General features: G+C 34.6%; 1 pseudogene; it reads right to left on the bottom strand.

The window, feature by feature from the left end:
* LOC131050152 (ferritin-3, chloroplastic-like) overlaps positions 1–20,526 on the bottom strand; it is a 67,197-nt pseudogene extending 46,671 nt beyond the window's left edge.
* Positions 20,527–21,009: the final 483 nt, after the last annotated feature.

The raw sequence follows: 21,009 nt of genomic DNA, 5'->3' as shown, positions 1-21,009 counted from the left end.
GATTATGATTTACCCCTTCTCCATCCTGAACTGATTGATTGGGATAATTTAGATAACCTTGAACTGAATGTCTTTTCCAATGATCATGACTTAGTCGTGTACCTTAACGTTGTTGAACCCATCCCACCTAAGATATCTTCCATTGCAAAATCAAGTGATGTTTCTCATAGTCTAGAGAATGCCAAACTTTCCAGTCACAAAAGTGAAATAAAACAAGGAAAGAGACCTATTGTTGAAAACCATTTCATGGCAACACTAGATCAATCAAAAGCAAAAACAAAGGACGTATCTGATGGTGAAAACCTCGTTGAAGCGCCAAAAGATGGAAAGTTTGACATTCTTCCTGTATATTTTTAGGAGAGATCTGCTATCCTGATAGAACCAACAGAAGCAGTAAACATTGGTACATCAAAGGATCCTAAAATACTTCATTATGTTGCCTCATTATCAGAAACAGAGAGGAAAGAATACATGGAATTCTTTGAGCAAAGGAAAATAAATTTTGCTTGGTCCTATGCAGATATGCCAGGACTTAATCCAGATCTTATCATGCATCATCTTAATGTGGATTTAAAAGAAAAACCAATTAAGCAAAAGTTCAGAAAGATGCTTCAACACATTGCTCTTCTTGTAAAAACCAAGCTGAAGAAACTATTAGAAGTAGGTTTTATAAGACTTGTTGCTTATCCAAAATGGGTTTCAAGTATTGTACCAGTATCAAAACCAGATAAAAGCATAAGAGTTTGTACAGATTTCAGAGATCTGAATAAAGCATGTCCAAAAGATGATTTTCTGCTACCAAACATTGATATCATAGTGGACTTATCAGCAGGGCATGAGATGTTTTCATTAATGGATGGCTTCTCAGGATATAATCAGATAAGAATTGCACCTGAAGATCAATAAAAGATAGCTTTCACATGTGCATGGGGACCATATTGCTTGAATGTTATGCCATTTGGGCTTAAGAATGCAGGAGCGACTTATCAAAGGGCTATGACGATAATTTTCCATGATATGATGCATACATTTATGAAAGATTATGTCGATGACATACTTGCAAAATCTCATACAAGAAAAGAACATGTGAACATTTTAACCAAGATTTTTAACAGGCTGGAAAGATATCAATTGAGATTAAATCCAAAGAAATGTGCATTTGGGGTAACCTTTGGAAAGCTCCTTGGGTACATTATATCAGCCCGTGGAATTGAAGTATATCCTGAAAAAGTCAAAGCTATCATGGAAATGGAGTCACCTAGGAACATAAGTCAATTGCGATCTTTACAAGGAAGATTGCAATCAATCAGGAGATTTGTTTCTCAGTTAGCATATAGATGTCTTCCATTTACCCATCTTCTACATAAAAATTTTCCATTCAAATGGGATCCAAAATGTGAAGAAGCTTTTTTGCAAATAAAAGAATATCTTATGAGTCCTCCAGTATTGATATCACCAACCAAAGGGAAACTATTGTTGCTCTATATCTCAGCAACAAATGTATCATTAGGAGCCCTCCTAGCTCAACATGATGATGAAGGAAAAGAAAGAGCAGTTTATTATATCAGTAGAACGCTTGTTGGCTATGAATTAAATTATTCCTCAATAGAAAAGACATGTCTAGCAGTTGTCTTTGCAACTCAGAAGTTGTGACATTATATGTTGATTCATTCTGTGAAATTAATAGCAAAGATAGATCCTCTCAAATATTTGTTGAGAAAGTCAACATTGATAGGGAGATAGCCAAATGGGTTATGATACTGAGTGAATTTGATATAGATTATGTTGACCGGAAAGCTATCAAGGGACAAGTTATCGCTGATCAATTAGCTAATGCACCTTTACAAAATAACATGCCTTTGCACATCAAATTTCCTGATGTAGATATCTTAACAATAAGTAAAAACTTTTGGGAATTGTACTTTGATGGCTCTTATACACAATATGGATCAAGCGCAGGAATCTTTTTTATCACACCTCAAGGACACACAATTCCCAAATCATATAGACTATGTTTTCCATGCACTAATAATACTACAGAGTATGAAGCATTGGCTATTGGGATTAAAATGGCCATTGAATGGAATGTCAAAGAACTACATGTCTATGGTGATTCACAACTTATCATCAATCAAATAAATGATGAATATCAAATAAAGGATGATAAGCTTATGCCATACAAACAGCTGGTAGAGGAATTTAAAGGACACTTTAAATAAATATCATTCACCTAGATTCCAAGAAATGAGAATAAAGTAGCAGATGCAATGGCTACAATAGCATCTCTCTTGCAAAATAAGGAGAATCAACAATGTTATGAATTTCTCATGGAAGATATCTTAACCCCTACCATTCAATCCTAGCATACCTATCAAATTTGCCATATATCAAGACCCAGTCAATCCTCATATGGTCAAACTTATCAGTATTTAAAAGAACATATCCTTCCTCTTGATTTATCTCACAATCAGAGAAGGAATTTTATTTGCCAGTCCTCTCGCTATACTATAATTTCTGATATCCTATATAGGTGTGGTCTAGATAGTACTTTATTAAGATGTCTTGAACAAGAAGAATCTGAGAAAGTTCTTGATGAAGTTCATGCAGGTATTTGTGGCACACACTCAAGTGGTTTAACATTGGCTAAGAAACTTCTTTGTATGGGTTACTTTTGGCCTACTATGGAGAGAGATTCATTCACATATGCTAGAAAATGCAAACAATGTCAAATCCATGGGAATCTCATTCATGCGCCAACACAAGAGTTATATCCTATGACAGGATCATGGCCATTTTCACAATGGGGCCTTGATTTGGTAGGAAAGATAAATCCCTCATCTTCTAATGGACATAAGTTTATTTTGATAGCTACTGAATATTTTACTAAATGGATTGAAGTAGTGCCTTTAACAACAGTGACAAGAAAACAAATATCATCATTTATTTTGAATTATATAATCTGTCGCTATGGAGTTCCTATGACCATTATCATTGATAATGGAAGACCATTCAAAAAACAAGATGTGAAGGAGCTATGTGAACAACTTCATAGTCAACATAGGTTTTCTACTCCATATTATCCACAGGGAAATGGTCAAGTTGAGGCATCAAACAAAACTATCTTAAAAATCTTAAAGAAAACAGTCAATGAAGCTGGAAAAGACTAGCACATTCAACTAAATCCTGCTCTTTGGGCATACCGAACTAGCATCTGCACTCCAACAGGGACAACTTCATATTGTTTGGTCTATGGATCAGAGGCCATATTACCTATCGAAGTAGAGATACATTCTCTATGAGTATCCTTGCAAGGTCTTATACCAGAAGAAGAACAACGAGTCTCTCAACTCCAGGAACTAGAACTAATTCAGGAACGTTGCCAAAATGCAACATATCATTTGAAAGTATATCAACAAAGAATGGCAAGAAGCTATAACCATAGATTCAAGCCGAGCAGTTTTTTAGATTGGAGATATAGTTCTAAGGGAGATTCCAAGAAATCAGCAAGATCGAGAAAAGAAGGGAAAATTTGAACCAAATTGGCTAGGACCTTTTGTCATAGTAGCAGCATATGGATCGGGAGCATACAAGTTATCTACCCCTGAAGGTGATTGGTTTGATGAACCTATCAATTCTATCCATCTCAAGAAATTCTATGCTTGAGATATAAGTCCTGAAAAAAATCAATAAAAAGCATATAAAGTCCTGAAAAAATTAGGAAACATCCGAAAAGCAAAAAATCCCTAAAATATATATATATATATATATACAAAATATGGAAAAAATGCAATAAATTTAGATGGTGAAAACCTAGTAAACAGGCACTATCTAAAAAGTGAGTTCCTCCATCTATGAGATCGCTTTGCGCACCTATCCACTCCATCCTATCGCATCTATCACTTCCATCTACCTTAGCTTATCCATTCTATCATTTGCATCCATTGCTCTGAACCATTTAGCTGAAAATATGCAGCTTACCAACAATTATAAATCTTTGACATACTTGTCATAGTCAGTATCCTAGATTTTTTCAAAACCAATCATATCTGCATTTGTATCCCTCCATGGTTTGGATCTTGATCAATTCATACATCCATAATAAATTTTTGTTTCCGTTGGGTGCAAAATCCTAATTCCTTTTGCTAAGGTGATCTTTTGAATCTTTGAAAATCCAAAACATTCAAAAAGCTTAGAAAAACCAAAAACACCTAGGGTTTTGAAATAGATAACGAGCAATAAAGCAACAAATCAATCAAGGCATTTCATCAACAAACTGAATCATGAAACTTAGAAACCGAAGAATCAATCAACAAGTAATAAAGGATTATCAAAGATCATTCATCAAGATGATTATATCAGTTAATGACCATAAGAACATGTGAATGACATGCAAGATTCAGTGTTTATATCTTGATTTTATTGTTAATCATGTACTCTATGCAACTCAAGGATGTCCATGACTAGAGAAGCTATGATGGGGTATGATTATTTTTCTTTGATTGTTGTTTGTGATTTATCTCTTACTACGATATGAACTTGTCTCAGGATATGATCGGTAAAAGATCAAGGAGAACGTTCTAAGTCATGCAAGAAAGGAGATAACCCTTGTTTGTTTTGCAAGCAATACTCAAATTAACTTGATCCATTATATCAAGTTTCTTGTATTAACTTGCTATATCAAAATTCATGTAAGAAATACTTAGGTCATCTTGAATCATTATGTCAAGTTGCTTGTATTTTCTTACAACATTTTAAAGCTCAATGATGAAATCAAGCATTGTTACAAGATAGCATATGAAGAATGGCAGTACAATTTTTAGATAGATGATTTTGGATTAGCTCATTATTCGTCTGCATTATAAGCATTCATGGTCAGTTGCATTATAAGCATATCATTTCATTAACAGATCAATGGTCATAAATAAAGATTGAGTATACTTGGACAAACAAAAACAATTTGCATTTAATCATTATAGGTGTATTCATTTTAAGAAACATTTTAATCATCATCCATTTCATTAATTTGCATTTAATTAAGTGCATTTCATTCATCATGTAGTGTATCATCATTATTATTTGCATTATCATTCCATTAATGATCATTTAATTGCATCTTTGCACTTAGATTCATAATCATTATAAGCATTACACAAAAACTCAAAAACATTTCATGTAGATCATTTGCATTTACATCATCATAAATCAAAAGCAAATCAATCATTCATTTGCATTTCCATATATATCATTGCATTTGCATCATTTACATATCATTTAAGTTAGTAATCATTTTCATTTGCATCCAAGATCATCAAAATTGAAAATCAACAAAAGCATTTATCATTTCATCATCATATAAAGCATCATCATCAAATAGAGTAACATGCATAAAGATCGAAACATCATCCATCTAATCATGCATCCATCTAATCAAAGCATATAGATCATCATCATATAGAATCCATGTTTGCATATAGATCATCATAAAACAATAAAGTCCAAGTATACAATCATATCAAATAAACAATACAAGTGCCTCCAAATCAAATCATGGATGTCTTGTACCACTACCACCTGACTATGTCCATCTCTGTGGTTGTGGGCGAGAAGATCCTCCAAATGCATGTCTCCCATGATCACCACTCCTCTGAGGAGGTCCCATGACCCCACCACTGCTAGTATCCATCAACACTGTGGTATGATAACTACTTGCTCTCTGGCTCTCTCCAACTACCTCCTCATATCATCGTCACCAATGGGAAGTCTCCTTCCTTGCCCGAACTAATGCTCTAACAATGTCAGCCGAGAGAGTACCTAATCCAACCTGCTGAATATGATCAAGAAGGCCCTGAGTATCCTTATGTCTCCTAACAGCTCTATCCCTCTCTATCATAAGAGTCTGCACCTGTGCTCGAAGCTGATCAATCTATGCTCTTAGACTATCAATGGTCTCCTGCTCTAGCACATCATGCTCTTGTGCATCCTACTTTAGCATATCATGCTCTGGTGCATCCTGCTCTAGCAAATCCTGTTGTGGTGCATGAACCCCAATCCTCTCCTCACCCCCTCTCTGTCTAACTACTGAAATCTCTGTCCAAGTAGCTCTCACAATTCGTCATCTAATAAGGGGAGCATGATCCTCTGGACCTCATCATCTCCACCATGAGCTACAATAACCCTAGGGTTTGGCTGAATCTGACCAAAATCAATGCCTCTCTCGCAACCCCCATCCAGTCCATTCACCCTGCCTCCTCCTGTCAATGGCAACCCTCTCAGTGATCTCATACCTACCCTACCATGCTCCCTCCCAATCCGTCCAACATCCCTCCCACCCATAGGACGTGGTTTCCCAATCCTGCCAACTGGTCCAAACGGTCCTCCATGGACTCTCAATCAACCTCCCCTCCATCCAGGTCTCCTACCACCACCACCTCCATCACCACCCTCATCTCCACCTCCCCCAGCCTCCTGAGAAGCTCTGAGCTCTCGTCTCCATCTACGTCTCCTCACACCTAGATCATCTAAATCATCATCCTCATCTCTTGAGTTGGGAGGAGCATCTGTTAGATTGGTAATACGAGGAAATGGATGAGCTAGTATATGCTAAGCATAATCTACAATAACCCCAGGATCAAGAATGTGCAATCTCATATCATAAGCCACTCTCGGAGTAGCCAGAAACTCTATGCAAGCAATCTCAAATGATAAAGAAGGTCCCCAATCTTGTTTATCTCTATACCACTGAGCATATATCATCACACCAGTAGGCATAGGCTGAATGATACCAAACTGTCTAAGAATGCAACTAATCAACTATCGCTCAACAAAGTAAGGAGTCTGACCAATGAGATATCTACTCTACATGACAAATGGTAATGTTTGTGCATCATCCATCCATGGCTCACAATCAACATATGGTCTCCAAGTAATTCTATCCAATGAATCAAGCACCCAACACCAATACTCCATCTTACCCAGCTTATGTTGAGTAAGGATATCTGGATAAAAATACACATATGGTTGTCTCTCTCCACGCACTCTATGATGGATAGGCTAAGTAATAGCAATGTGCTCACAGCACCAGATCTGTAATAATGTGCATCCTGTAGACAAATTAGCACTCTCATCATATACCACCTCATGAAGATCATGATATAATGTGCAAGCATGCAAACACCCTAAGCATATCGAGTACAATGTTGCATCATACTCAAGAGAATCTCACCCCATCCAACAGCAAAACCTCACAATCGCCTATCAAGACAAATAAATCCTCCAATCAAACCAGCAAGAATCACAGGAAGAGTCTCATAATACATCACCATATCCTCCCATCAGATCTCTCCTCTAGCGATGTTATCATAAGCAAACACGGCTCTGCAAGCCTCTATCCCAATACGATCCTGAAAATCATACTGCACTAACTCGCCAATCACTGGGATGTGCAGAATCCTATACACATCCTCGAGCGTCACACTAATCTCACCAATGGGCAAGTGGAAAGTGTTATGCTCACTATGCCATCTCTCGGCTAACACCGTCAACAATCCTCTATTATGCGTAATCTCAAGCATATACAACAAATGGCATAAACCACAGGAATCTATATGTCTAACCTCAGCCTATGTCAGCTCTGGCACTAAATGACATACTGTCGGTAATTTCTCTCGACACTGGAGAACATCAAGTTTCTCCTATTTTCCAAGAGAATTCAATCAATCATCAACTATCTATCTATCACATCAAAGCGATCACAAATCTATCAAATCAAACTCAAGCACACTTACGCTATCTATCTATCAAATCAAATTGAAGCAAATTAAACTATCAAATCATTTTAAAACCTATCAATCATGATTTTCTATCAATCACTGAGTTCAATCAAAACTCTGCTAAGCACTTGCATTAGAAACTAAATCGATTTCTTAGAGCTAATCAATCAATCAACCAATCAAATCAATCAATCAAATCCCTATTCATCATACATGTGCATCAAACACGATAAATCTAATCATCAAAGTGATTTTTAGCTTTTTCACTTATCAAAAACATCAATTTTGAGCAAAAGCATTAACCCTAAGAACATATGTGCAAAACAAAGCAAAAGTGCTAACTTTAGCTGCAAAAGTTCAAACAAACAAAGTAGAAGTGTTATCCTATGCATATGCGATATCATACTTAACATAAGCGCTAACAAAATGATCATAAGCGCTACTCTATGCATATGCACTAAACCTAATTGCATATGTGCTAAATAAAAATGCAAATGCGCTAACCTAATACCGAAAAAATTTAAAAAAAAATTAAAAAAATCAAAAACGCGCCTAAAAACATGAAAAGTTGCATGACAAGTTGAAAACAAAGCTTGGGATAAAATACATACCGGATACCCATACTCAGAAGGTCGTTGATATCGTCGAACATGCTCAAAACGATGGTTCTCCACAGGAATCACCATTTCACCACCTCACCAAGAATATTTTCTTCACAAGCTGACAAGGATAACAATGAAATTAAAATTAGCCTTGGTTAATTTTATATTTACTATTTGAAGAGTAATTAATGTTATTCAATGGGGCAATTTAATTTGTTTTTTTACAAATTAATTTAATTGACAAAATTTTTATCAATTATCATGAGATCAATCGTTCAAACCAAAGTTTTCAACAATTTCACGATCAATCTCCTGAGGTGGCACACAATCAGAATTTTCAATCTTCATCAGGCGCATTATCGAGACTTGATTTAATCTTTGAAACAATGTTTTCTCGACATCATTTCAAAGAGGGGCAAAATGTATACACATAAAAATGGCTATGAGAAATTAAATACATATTTTATATTTATTTAATAATTATTCTTCTATTAAATAGTTAATTTGAAAAGATTAATTTATTTAATTCATTTTCATGTCTTTCTATTAATTAATATTTTATTAATTAATTCATCTATCATATTCTTCTAATTAATTAAATATCTAATATTTAATTAATCTTTTAACCGAGTTAATTAAATATCTAATATTTAATTATTTCCTCCAATCAATTAAATATCTGATATTTAATGGTTATCCTCCTATCCTATAGTCTCAAATATTAAATAATTTTTGAAATTATTTAATCTTTCCTTTCCAACTCACCCTCCATCTCCACTTCATCTTCCCTTTGCCAACTCATCAAACATGTGGCTAAGGAAATTAATATTTCTTAAATATTAATTCATCATTTATCTCCAACCTCCAAATTCAATGAATATTGTGTACGTACACATATTTCATAACCATCTCCTATATTATCTCTAACACTCCCTACATCTTAGGAAGGAATTGAGTCCACTTGTCCTATCATGCCTAAATCTTCTCCAACCATCCCTAGATTCTCTCAGTCAGCAACCCAGTCAAGGTGAAATGAGTGACACTTGTCTTCTCCTTCCCCCTTTCTCTCAACCTTCACCTTTGCTCACAACCATCCAAATATGCAGATCTGATCATGACCATTGACCTAAGCCACATCATCTCATCCTCTCAAGGTCTATAAAATCAAGAGCTCCAGTTGAGAGAGAGTTAGACTTCAAGAGACTTCAAGTGTATTTTCAAGCAAATCAATTGTAAAATGTATGCATCTCTGAGTTTTAATCTTGAAGCAATTAGCATTTTAGCATAATATTTTTAGCATAATCATGTAGTATTTCATATCATAGCATTTGTTAACTATCAGTTATCAGTCCATTTTTCATATGTCATCTTGGAAGCTATCAGTGCATTGTCTGAGAGCACATCATCTGCAACCAGGAACAGTGGAGTTAGGACACAATGAGACATAAACCATGAAGGTAATATTAATGTTTTTATTTCATATGTATTTCATGTAGTTTCATTGGTTGAGTTTGGATTTCTTGTAGCATTTCCATTTGTATTTTGTGAAACTAACCTGTTGCAGGTAGCATTCTGAGGATGAAATTCAAGTCGATACAATTACCATCTACCATAATGTAATTACATTGCAATAAATCATTTAGCTCAAAAGGAATAGATTTAATTCGGGTTGCTAAACTCAATAGCTAAAGCAATAAGATAGATTAGACTTCCATAGTCCATTATCATTATTGCACTAGATTTTACTACGTATGATTTTGTTTACATCCGCAAGAAATTGAAAATGAAAAACCCTAATCGGGACATTACTTCATTTGTTCATTGAGATCGGCTTCACAAGGATCTGAAAACCTCTACCTGGTAAGTCTGATTATGACTACAAGATTTGAGTAATCTGACTCTGCACCTTCGTAAATGGCTTAAATATTACTCCATTCAACAAGTTGTTGCTGATTTGAGTAGCCATAACTTTGACATTAGAAGCATAATGATGCACTACAGATCTACCCTATTTCATTTTTTGTTGTCAGGCTTACATTAAGCTTTTCTCCCACAATTTTTTTGTGAAGACCATCATGTTGTTTCAGGGAATCAACAACAACAGTGGTAGTAGAAACAGTTGAGGCTCTAAGAAGCATATAATAATTGAATGGATTCACTTGCTTTCAGGAAAAGATTATAAGTTAGGGATACACACATAAGGCAAATGCATTTTCAATTTAATACACGGTAAACCCTAAAAACCAGAACAATAAAATCATGTCATGACTACATGATTAATGTTTCAAATATCACATAGCAAACATCGTGTGTGAAGCAAAATGTACCATACTATCCAAAATGATTTCTATAATAAAACCTATAAAAAATGCTACAAACTAAAAAAACCCTCCACTCATTTTCAATTGATGAAAACGATATAGCTGAAAATAGAAATAGAATTACATTACTATCTAGATGTCATTAAATAACTAAATGCAGACGTGTGATATATCAACCGGAGGTAAATTTGGTAATGACCTTGGTTCCCACTTAGACTACATACTTTGCAAGCTTGTTGGGAAGAACCAGTTTAACGACTATCTGCACCTCTTGTGCGAAAAGAGGAAAAAAATCTAGCGAGTATGAAGTCAAATTTTATGAAATGTCAGAACTTTCAGAAAATGATTTATTTATTTTATTTTTAATCCATAGAAAAATGAGTCAACTAGTATGGTGGTACTATGTACGCTTCCATTAGTACTGCTCATTAGGTCAAGAACAATCTTTTCATCCATCTTTTCTGACAAAAGCAAAAAATAAGCCAGCGTGAGACTTGACATTTTTGATGGCATTCTGAAGAAGAATTGTAAGGAAGTTAAGTAGCGGAACAACTTCCTACACTAACCTTGAGAGGAGGATAATACAAAAAAAATTACAAATCATTATAGCAGTTATAGAAACTTAACGGAAATAATCAAAATATCATGCATACCACAACACAGCAACACAGTGATTTACGTGGGGAAAACCCTTTTGGGAGAAAAACCCCACACTCCAAAAGCAACTAAATATATTATTCAACAATCAATAATAGCTTAGAATATACTTGCAAAGCAAGCTCTTTGCAAGAGTACCACTAATCAGAGACTCAGAGGTAACTCAATCATCATAAGACTCTTACACACAACCTCTATCTCACGCACCTCATATATAGGAGATACAATATAAGAAACTGTCAAACGGTATTACAAAACCATGGGCTAAAACCACCCAATAAGGTGTAGCTGACCTTATCTCCCTTCTGGATGCCCTATGGCATGTTATAACACACATCAACACATGTCCCTCCCTTTTACAACTCCTTTATGTGTCTGATGTATTTTATATTTCCTATTTCAAGAGTACAAACTTTTGGAGGCCATAACTTGATAATCGTGTGTCCTATTGATGAATCATTTGAAGTGTCAGAAATCTCGCAAAGTGCTCTATTGCCTCATAAGAGCTATGATACTTATGCCCACTATTCAAGGAATTTCAGGGCCTCTAAAGTCCTCAAAATTAAATTTAAACCTTTCATTGCACCCCTCCAAAATGAAAACTTTAATATCTTCAAAACTAGTTGTGATCTTGCGACGTAACTTTATCGGAATGCATATCTAGTCAACGAGAAACTTTGGAGAGAATTTCGCACCATTTTTTGCTCAAATGAAAACTTACTATAAATAGTAACCTCATATAAATGCAAGTTTGAGACACCTTTTCCCAACATTCTCCCACTTGTCGAACACCTTGCAAGAGCAAAGGGAGTATCAACACAATAAATCAATTGCTAGGAGCCATAAGGCCCATAGACTCCAAACACTATCTGAACTTCTTTGTGCTCACAGCCTTAGTTAAATCATCTGCACATTCATCAAATTTTATACCTTAACCAGCTTCACCCTGCCATCTTCAACCATATCTCTGACAAAATGATATTGAACATCAATATGTTTGGTCTGGGAATGAATTGTCGGGTTCTTAGCTAGGCAAATCGCACTCTAACTGTCGCAATAAATTGTCATTGTACCTTATTTTATTCCAATATCTAAACATAGTCTCTTAAGCCAAATGGCTTCTTTACAAGCATGATTATCTTCCATATACTCTTCTTTAGTAGTGGACCAAGCAACCTCAGCTTGTCGCTTACTCATCCAACTAATTGCACCACCAAATAAAGTAAACACATAAGCATTGGTGGATCTTCTACTATCAATATCACCTACCCAGTTTGAATCCACATAACCATGAATATCAAGGGAAGTCATGTCACCAACCAAATTACCATGATAACCCAAAAAATACTCTAAGGTACCCTTCAAATATTTGAAGACTCTTTTGACTGCATCCTAATGAACTCTACAAGGATTAGACATATATCTGGAAAGAACTCCCACTTCTTGAGCAATGTCTAGTCTAGTACTGACCATAATATACATAAAATTTTCAACACTCTGGTAAGGCACTCTACTTATGTCTTCCATCTTTGATGGGGATGTAGGACAATCCGAAGCAGATAATTTCGTTCCAACTGCAAAAGGAACACATAATGGTCTACAATCTTGCATGTTGAACCTCTACAAAACTGAATTCACATACTTACTATGGCCTAGCCATAGCGTTCTATTCACTCTATCTCTTCTAATTTCCATCCCAAGAATGTGCTTTGTAGCACCAAGATCTTTCATTTCAAATTTAGCAGCGAGTTGAGACTTTAGTTCTGAAATCATACCTTTCCCTTTACCAATGAATAACATGTCATCAACATACAATGCAATGTACAGGAAATGATCACCATCAAATTTATAATAAAGATAGTGACCTGATTTAGAACGATCAAATCCCAAACTCAACACATATGTATCAAATTTCTGGTACCACATCCTAGGACTCTATTTGAGGCCATACAAATATTTCTTTAATTTGTAGACCAAATTACTTTTACCTTTCACCACATAGTGCTCTGGTTGTTTCATATAAATATCCTCCTCCAAATCACCATGAAGGAAAGAATTTTTCACATCTATTTTCTCAACCTCTAAATCATAAGTAGCAACGATAAAAAGCAAAAATCTAATGGATGTCATTTTTGCAAGAGAAGAAAATATCTCACCATAATCAACACCCTCAACCTAAGAGTAGCCTTTTGCAACCAACCTTGCTTTATAATTCTCAATGTTTCCATCTGAACCATACTTTTGCTTAAACACCCATTTACAACCAACGGGATTTTGTCCTTCAGGCAAAGGTACAAGATCCCATGTATTATTCTTTTTCAAAGTTGTCATTTCTTCTTCCATAGCAACCTTCTAGGATTCCGCATCATTCATACCTAATACCTCTTCTACAGATCTAGGTTCATCCATATTTGTATTCAAAGAAAAAATACATCTCCAATCATCAGGTGAATACCTTTCAGGTGGTTGTCTATGTCTTGTAGACCTTCGAACAAGCTAAGTTGGAGGTTCTTCCTCCTCTTCTAAAGATTCAGATCTAGATGAGATCTCCTCAACTTCTTACCTATCAAGTGGTCTCAATTCAACTCTTTCAAGTGTAGAAAGGAATTGAATCACATCTTTCTGTTTAGTTTATTTTGGTTGCAATGTAACAAAAGGATACTTAATTTCTCTAAAAATAACACTTCTACTATGAATTACCTTTTGTGCAACGAGGTCCCAAAGCTTGTATCCTTTCACACCATAATTGTAATCGATGAAGATACATTCCATAGCCTTGTTCTCCAACTTTGTTTGCTTCTCCTTTGGCACATGTGCATATGCCTCACAACCAAAAACTCTAAGATATCTCAATGAAGTCTTGTGACCTGAACATGCTTCCATAGGTGTTTTATCAATGAGAGTTGATGTAGGAGACCTATTAATCAGGTAGCAAGCAATTGAAATAGCTTCAACCTAAAAAAATTGTTCTAGATCCATTAGCACTCAGCATACTCCTAGCCTTCTCCATCAATGTCATGTTCATTCTTTCTGCAACTCCATTTTGTTGTGGATAATACGGAGTTGTCTTATGTCTGTTAACACCACAGTCTTTACCGCAAAATTCACCGCCATTATTAGTTCTCAAACATTTAATTTTCTTTCCATTTTGAAACTCAACCATTGCTTTAAATTCTTTAACACGACTGAAAACTTCAGATTTACTCTTTAGAAAATATACCAATGTCCTACTAAAATCATCAATAAATGAAACATAATATGTGGATTTTCCAATCGAAGGAATATCTATAGGACCAAACACATCAAAATGAATAAGATCCAAAATGCCACAAGATTTATGAGAACTCGAGTAAAAATGAACGTGGTTATGTTTTCCATAAATGCAATGCTCATAGAAATCAAAGTCAAGATTACAATCATTCAAACCTTCAACAAGGTTTTTATTTTTCAAGGTCCTTAGACCCTTTTCTCTAATGTGGCCAAGTCTTTGGTGCATAACATAGTCTTCCATGCAGGTAACTTTGCTTCAGAAGAAAGAGCACCCTTAGGTACCCAAAAGCCATGTCCATCCGCTGAAGGTGAAACCCTCAAATCTTCTGACGGAGTATCCACAAATTTACATTTTATAGAAGTGCTATTACACTCAATAGTGTATGCCTCTAGCTTATACAAAGTATTGAACCTTTCACCTCTAGCATTCACCATAGCACCCTTAATCATCATACATCCTATATCAGAAAAGAATACTTGCACACCCACATCTATCAGTTTTCTCACAAATAATAAATTTCCTTTTAATCCAGGGATATGCAACACACCGCTAATCTTTTTTATTCTACCATTAGGAAACCTAATCCTAACTTTACCTCGACCAACAATGTCTAAATGTGAATCATCACCCAAGTACACCTTGCCTCCATTAAATTCTTCATATTCAAAAAACCAATCTTTATTGGAAGTCATATGAAAAGATGCATCTGAGTCAATTAACCATGCGTCACTACCTGCATGAGTAGCCAAAGCTTCAATGAATGCATCACCATCTTCCTTCTCGAACTCATAATCAGAATCGAACTTCTTCTTTTTTACTTCTTTTCTTATTTGCAGTCCTTACGAATGTGACTTGGTTTACCACAATTCCAGCATATAACTTTGGACTTTCCAGGAGATTTGGATCTCCCTTTGGATTTGGACTTATTGGGCTTCTCATTCTTCTTGCCTTTTTCTTTAGGTTTTCCATGAATAGTTAGGGTTTCCTTCAAACTGATGGATACCTTCCTTCACATCTCTTCACCAAATAGGGCACTCACCACATCTTCAGACTTGAAAACAACAGAAGTACTACCGATAGCCATAACAAGAGAATCCCACGAACCAAGCAGAGAACAAAGCAAGATCAGGCATTTCTCCTCTTTGTCCATTTTAACACCAACATATACCAATTGAGCCACCAACATATTAAATGCTTCTAGGTGGTCTGCAATTCGTCCACCTTCTTCCATCTTCAAGGAATATAATTTCTTCCTCAAGAAATTTTGATTTAATAAAGATTTGGCTTGATACATCTCACCAAGCTTAGTCCATAACTTCTTTGCGGTGTTCTCTTCGTGGACATCGATCAAAATAGAATCTGTCAAGCATAATCTGATTAGACCCATCTTTTCGGTCCATAACATCATACTGAGAAGTCGCAGTAGGATCTATAGATCTTACATCTTCAACTTCCACATCTCTAAATTACTACCATTAAATTTCTCCACCTCTATTATCCCTGACGAACTTGTCATTTGAAAATTCCTGCAACAAGATCAAAAAGTGTGTTCTGCACAAGGTCCCACTCAAATCTGGATTAGTTCAAAAAACCTAACAACCCACAACTAAAACCAAAGGTGATCAGACTCTGATACCACTTGTAAGGAAGTTAAGTAGTAGAAAAACTTCCTACACTAACCTTGAGAGGAGGATAATGCAAAAACTTTTATAGATCGTTATAGCAGTTATAGAAACTTAACAAAAATAATCAAATTATCATGCATACCACAACACAACAACATAGTGATTTATGTGGGGAAAACCCTTTCAGGAGAAAAACCCCACACTCCAAAAGCGGCTCAATATATTATTCAACAAGCAACAACAGATTATAATATACTTATAGAGCAAGCTCTTCGCAGGAGTACCACTAATCAGAGACTCAGTGGTAACTCGATCACCATAAGACTCTTACACACAACCTCTATCTCACGCACCTCATATATAGGAGATACAATACAAGAAACTGTCAAACAGTATTACAAAACCATGGGCTAAAACCACCCAATAAGGTGTAGCCGACCTTATCGCCCTTCTAGATGCCCTGTGACGTGTTAAAACACACATCAACACGTGTTCCTCTCTTTTACAGCTCATTTATGTGTCCGATGTATTTTATATTTTCTATTTCAGGAGTACAAACTTCTGAAGGCCATAACTTGAGAACCGTGTGTCCTATTGATGAGTTGTTTGAAGTGCCAAAAATCTTGCAAAAGGCTTTATTGCCTCATAAGAGCTACGCTGCTTACGCCAACTATTTAGGTCATTTTGGGGCCTCTAAAGACCTCAAAATCAAATTTAAACCTTTCATTGCACCCCTCCAAAACAGAAACTTTAATATCTTCAAAACTAGTTGTGATCTTGCAACGTAACTTTACCAGAATGTTATCTAGGCAACTAGAAGCTTCGAAGAGAATTTCACGCCATTTCATTCCCAAATGAAAACTTACTATAAGTAGTAACCTCATGTAAATGCAAGGTTGAGACACCAATTTCCCAACAAAAATAGCCTATCAGCTAATAAATAATTATAAACTAAGCTAAAATAAAATAACTTAAATATAGACAAAAATTTGTGTGCTCATATACTAAATAAAATGGTTCTAAAGTAAATAAAACAACTCTTCTTGACATTTTCTAAATAGATGAATTTAAGATATATATATATGCAATTATTAACCTTTCAATACTTTTTTTTCATACCATCTATATTTATTATATCATTTTCACTTGAAGATGTCTCTGTTACTATCTCATGTATTCTCTATATAATATTTATTTAGACACATTACATCTAGTTCCTCATTTTCTCTATACATTTATCACTCTCTAAGACCATTTAACACCAATATGCCTTTATCTCATTGTTCATCATCAACTTTTACCTTCGCTTATATCTGTCAACACTTTTCCCTTCTATTTTCATCATAATTACTCTCTCATTGGGATCATATCATTATTCTCTAGGATTTGGGGCATTACTTTACTGACATTTTCCTTTCTCCTAATGTAACTATATTTCAAAATAGTATCCTATTCATCACTCAATTACCCTTTATAACTCTTGAAACTCATATATATCACGCATTGAACCAAGGGGAACATCACCTAAAAAAAAATCTTGTTTCTTCTACTATATCCTATCATCATATATACCTTAGCACATTATATTGTATCCCCTTATCATCTACCTTAACTTTGCTATCTATATTTCTTCACTAATAAATTTGTGGTAGAGGGGTGCTTATATCCAATATGTTATTTACATCATGACAATAACAATATCGATATCAACATTATTTGGGCCTAGCTTATCCTCTTGATCAATTTTAGTGGCTACCATATAGCTTTTAAGATCACCATTTTTACTATTTTGGGGGGTGACATGGCCTCTTTTTATTGTTTTACTTAGGCCTAGTTTGGCTTAATTTGGATTTCAACCACATGTAATTAGGTGATTACCACAACCATCATATTCTTATCATCATAAGCATTGGTCTTACCCTCTTTATTGCATCTCAATGGCTATGATGTATTTGAACCATCGATAAGGTAGCATTTTCTACATAGACCAATCACACCCATCCATCCATCTCTCATCATGTGATCCCCTAAGAACCATCATCCTATTTCTCCATTATTGTTGCCACAATAGGCATGCTAAACATGGGAATTGTGTGATCATATATATATATGACTTAGATAAACTAAACATGAAAATATTTGTGTATACATTTAATGATATACATTCTTGTATCAATATGGTGACTACATTGCCTTAAGGTGGTGCATTATAAGAACATGTACATGTGTATGAAATAACAAATGATAAAAAATTGAATACTTGTATCCTTTTTTGTATATCCTTACATTATGCAATGATAAATATATTATACTTTTATTATAGCATGTGTCTTCTAGTTAATGTCATCAACCCAAAAAGGTGGGGGCAAAATGAAATAGGATAAATTACATACTTTGCAACTCCACATTATATATTTTTTGTGTTCATTTTCCTAGTCTGTGTATTAGGCTCATTTTATAGCTATTTCAAGCCTCCTTGGTGGTCATGGACTAATAATACAAGGTCTCAAAACTCTATAAACCATCCTACACCATCTTTAGGAAGAAAGAACTTCATGTCCTAAAGGGGTGTCCATACTCCCTAGCACACATGATAGGACATGTACCCTCTTAGGGCCATTGTCCTAGGAAAACCTCTTCACCAAACTTTCCTAATCAATTGATTTAATCACAACTATGTTTTTTTATCATAAACCCTAAATTTTAGTTTAGATTCACATTTAAAACCACTTTTTACTTATTAAGAAATAATTTATCAATTGAAAACTTAATTTCCTCTCTCCACTTCCAAATCAAAAACAAAAAATTGTAGGTGCATTATCAAGCCAAGGAGGTAATAGATTTAGTCTCCCTTGAGTTCTTGAGCCATGAATTATCCTTGTTATATTTCTTTCATATTTTTATTCCATAATTCTTCTTGTTTTCTCCATCCATAATCTATAGGTTCTTGTCAAACTCCATATTAATTTCCTCTCTCCCCTTCTAAAATTTTAAATTTGTAGGTACATTGTCAAGGTAAGAAGGTGACAAAGTTAACATTGAATATTCAAAGCTATGGAGTCTCCCTTGAGCCCTTGATTTGTGTTATCCTTATAGTATTTCTTCTAAATTTTATATTCATGATCTATTCCTTCTATTTTCTTCATCCATAATCCATAGGTCAAACTCTCTAAATGTGAAAATCGTTGTCCTTGAATCCCCTATCATCTTTGAAATATTCTACCCTTTTGCTTGTCCTTTGTGATTACCATTTGTATTCCCTCTCTTACATCACAATTACACATCTTAATCCTAGATCTACCCTTAGGGTTTGTGTTTACACCTCTTTATGCACATTGCATTCATCCCTTTCTCATAGTTCTTTTGTGTATAAAAATGACATATACTCAACAAGGGACCAACTAAGGTGGTCGTTTTGAGTTTCCTTTCTGACAAGTATTTCTAATTTGATGATGTATTATCCAATTCCTTACTGTTTCTTTTAATTGATATAGATCAAAATAGGCCTTATTTGTTTGAAATCTTAAAGTTTTTTTATTTTTTTTATTCAACATTGAAAAAGATAGAAGTATAGTTGTTTTATTACTTACATAGTTTATAATAGCATCAACCTATTTCTTTTTCTACCTTTCACTTTTATATATCGTGTTTATGTTTTGTTCTTTGACTTCATTTATCATGTTTTGATTTTTCAAACTTGTTTATGTTTCTTTGTTTACTTCTATACATGCTTGATGTAAATTATATCATTGTTTATGTTCCATGTTTCCACTTTAGATGTTCACTTGTTCCTTCTTTGCATATATTTTCATGGTCTATGTCAATTGTACTACACACTTATAGTATCTACTATGTGCCACGACCATTGTCCCTAGCTTTATTATAATATATGTTTAATTATGATAGCTCTATAATGTCTACCTACTTATAGTTTCATGTTTATCATTGTATACTTATGATCTTACCATTTCTATACTTTTATGCTTATGTTATTATGACTTATGATATCTATCATGCTCTATCTTATGATCAATCATTTGATACCTTTGTCACACAAACTTATCTCATGCAATGCATTAATACCTATATGATCTTTATCTTGCCTTTATGGCCATCCTCATTTTATCACATTGTCTTATATTGTGGGCAACAATTCTTGTGTCTTCACACTTATATCATATTTATCTTTTCATTCAATTACATTCATTATGTCTTGATGCTCATCTCTAGTGAATGATACAATTTTACATGCTTAGATGCATACCTTATTACTTTTACCATTTTACCATCATTTATCATCTTTCTCTCTTTCAATTCCTTGCATACTATGTATGTAACCAACTAGAGGGGGGCATGTATTGTCACCAACACTTTTTATGATCATTTTTTTAGATAGTTCCTTGTGACAGATAGAAACGGTTCATCATATCTAGATAGAGCTTTAGCACATTACATGGCCACATTGTGCGAAGTATTTTTTTATCAATTTGTATACTTACGAAAAAAAATTGCCCCTTCTCTCTTCTTTTCATTCATTATAGAAATGAAAACTTGTAGTTTGAGCTTATTTTGATCGTGTGGGAGATGTTACTCATCACATAGCTTTTTGTTGCTTTGTAAATTTCAATGGAGCATTGATACCAAAGAGAATATAACAATAATTCAAGAATGACATTATTTTGTATTTAAATATTTACTTTTCATGTGGATGGAAAATGTCCATATGTTTTGAAATGCATACTTTATTGGATTCACTCACATCAA

The sequence above is a fragment of the Cryptomeria japonica genome, chromosome 3 (genome assembly GCF_030272615.1).
Source record: "Cryptomeria japonica chromosome 3, Sugi_1.0, whole genome shotgun sequence".
NCBI classification, from domain to species: domain Eukaryota; kingdom Viridiplantae; phylum Streptophyta; class Pinopsida; order Cupressales; family Cupressaceae; genus Cryptomeria; species Cryptomeria japonica.
Note: the sequence above shows the minus strand (reverse complement) of the source record. Positions and strands in the feature narration are given on the sequence as shown.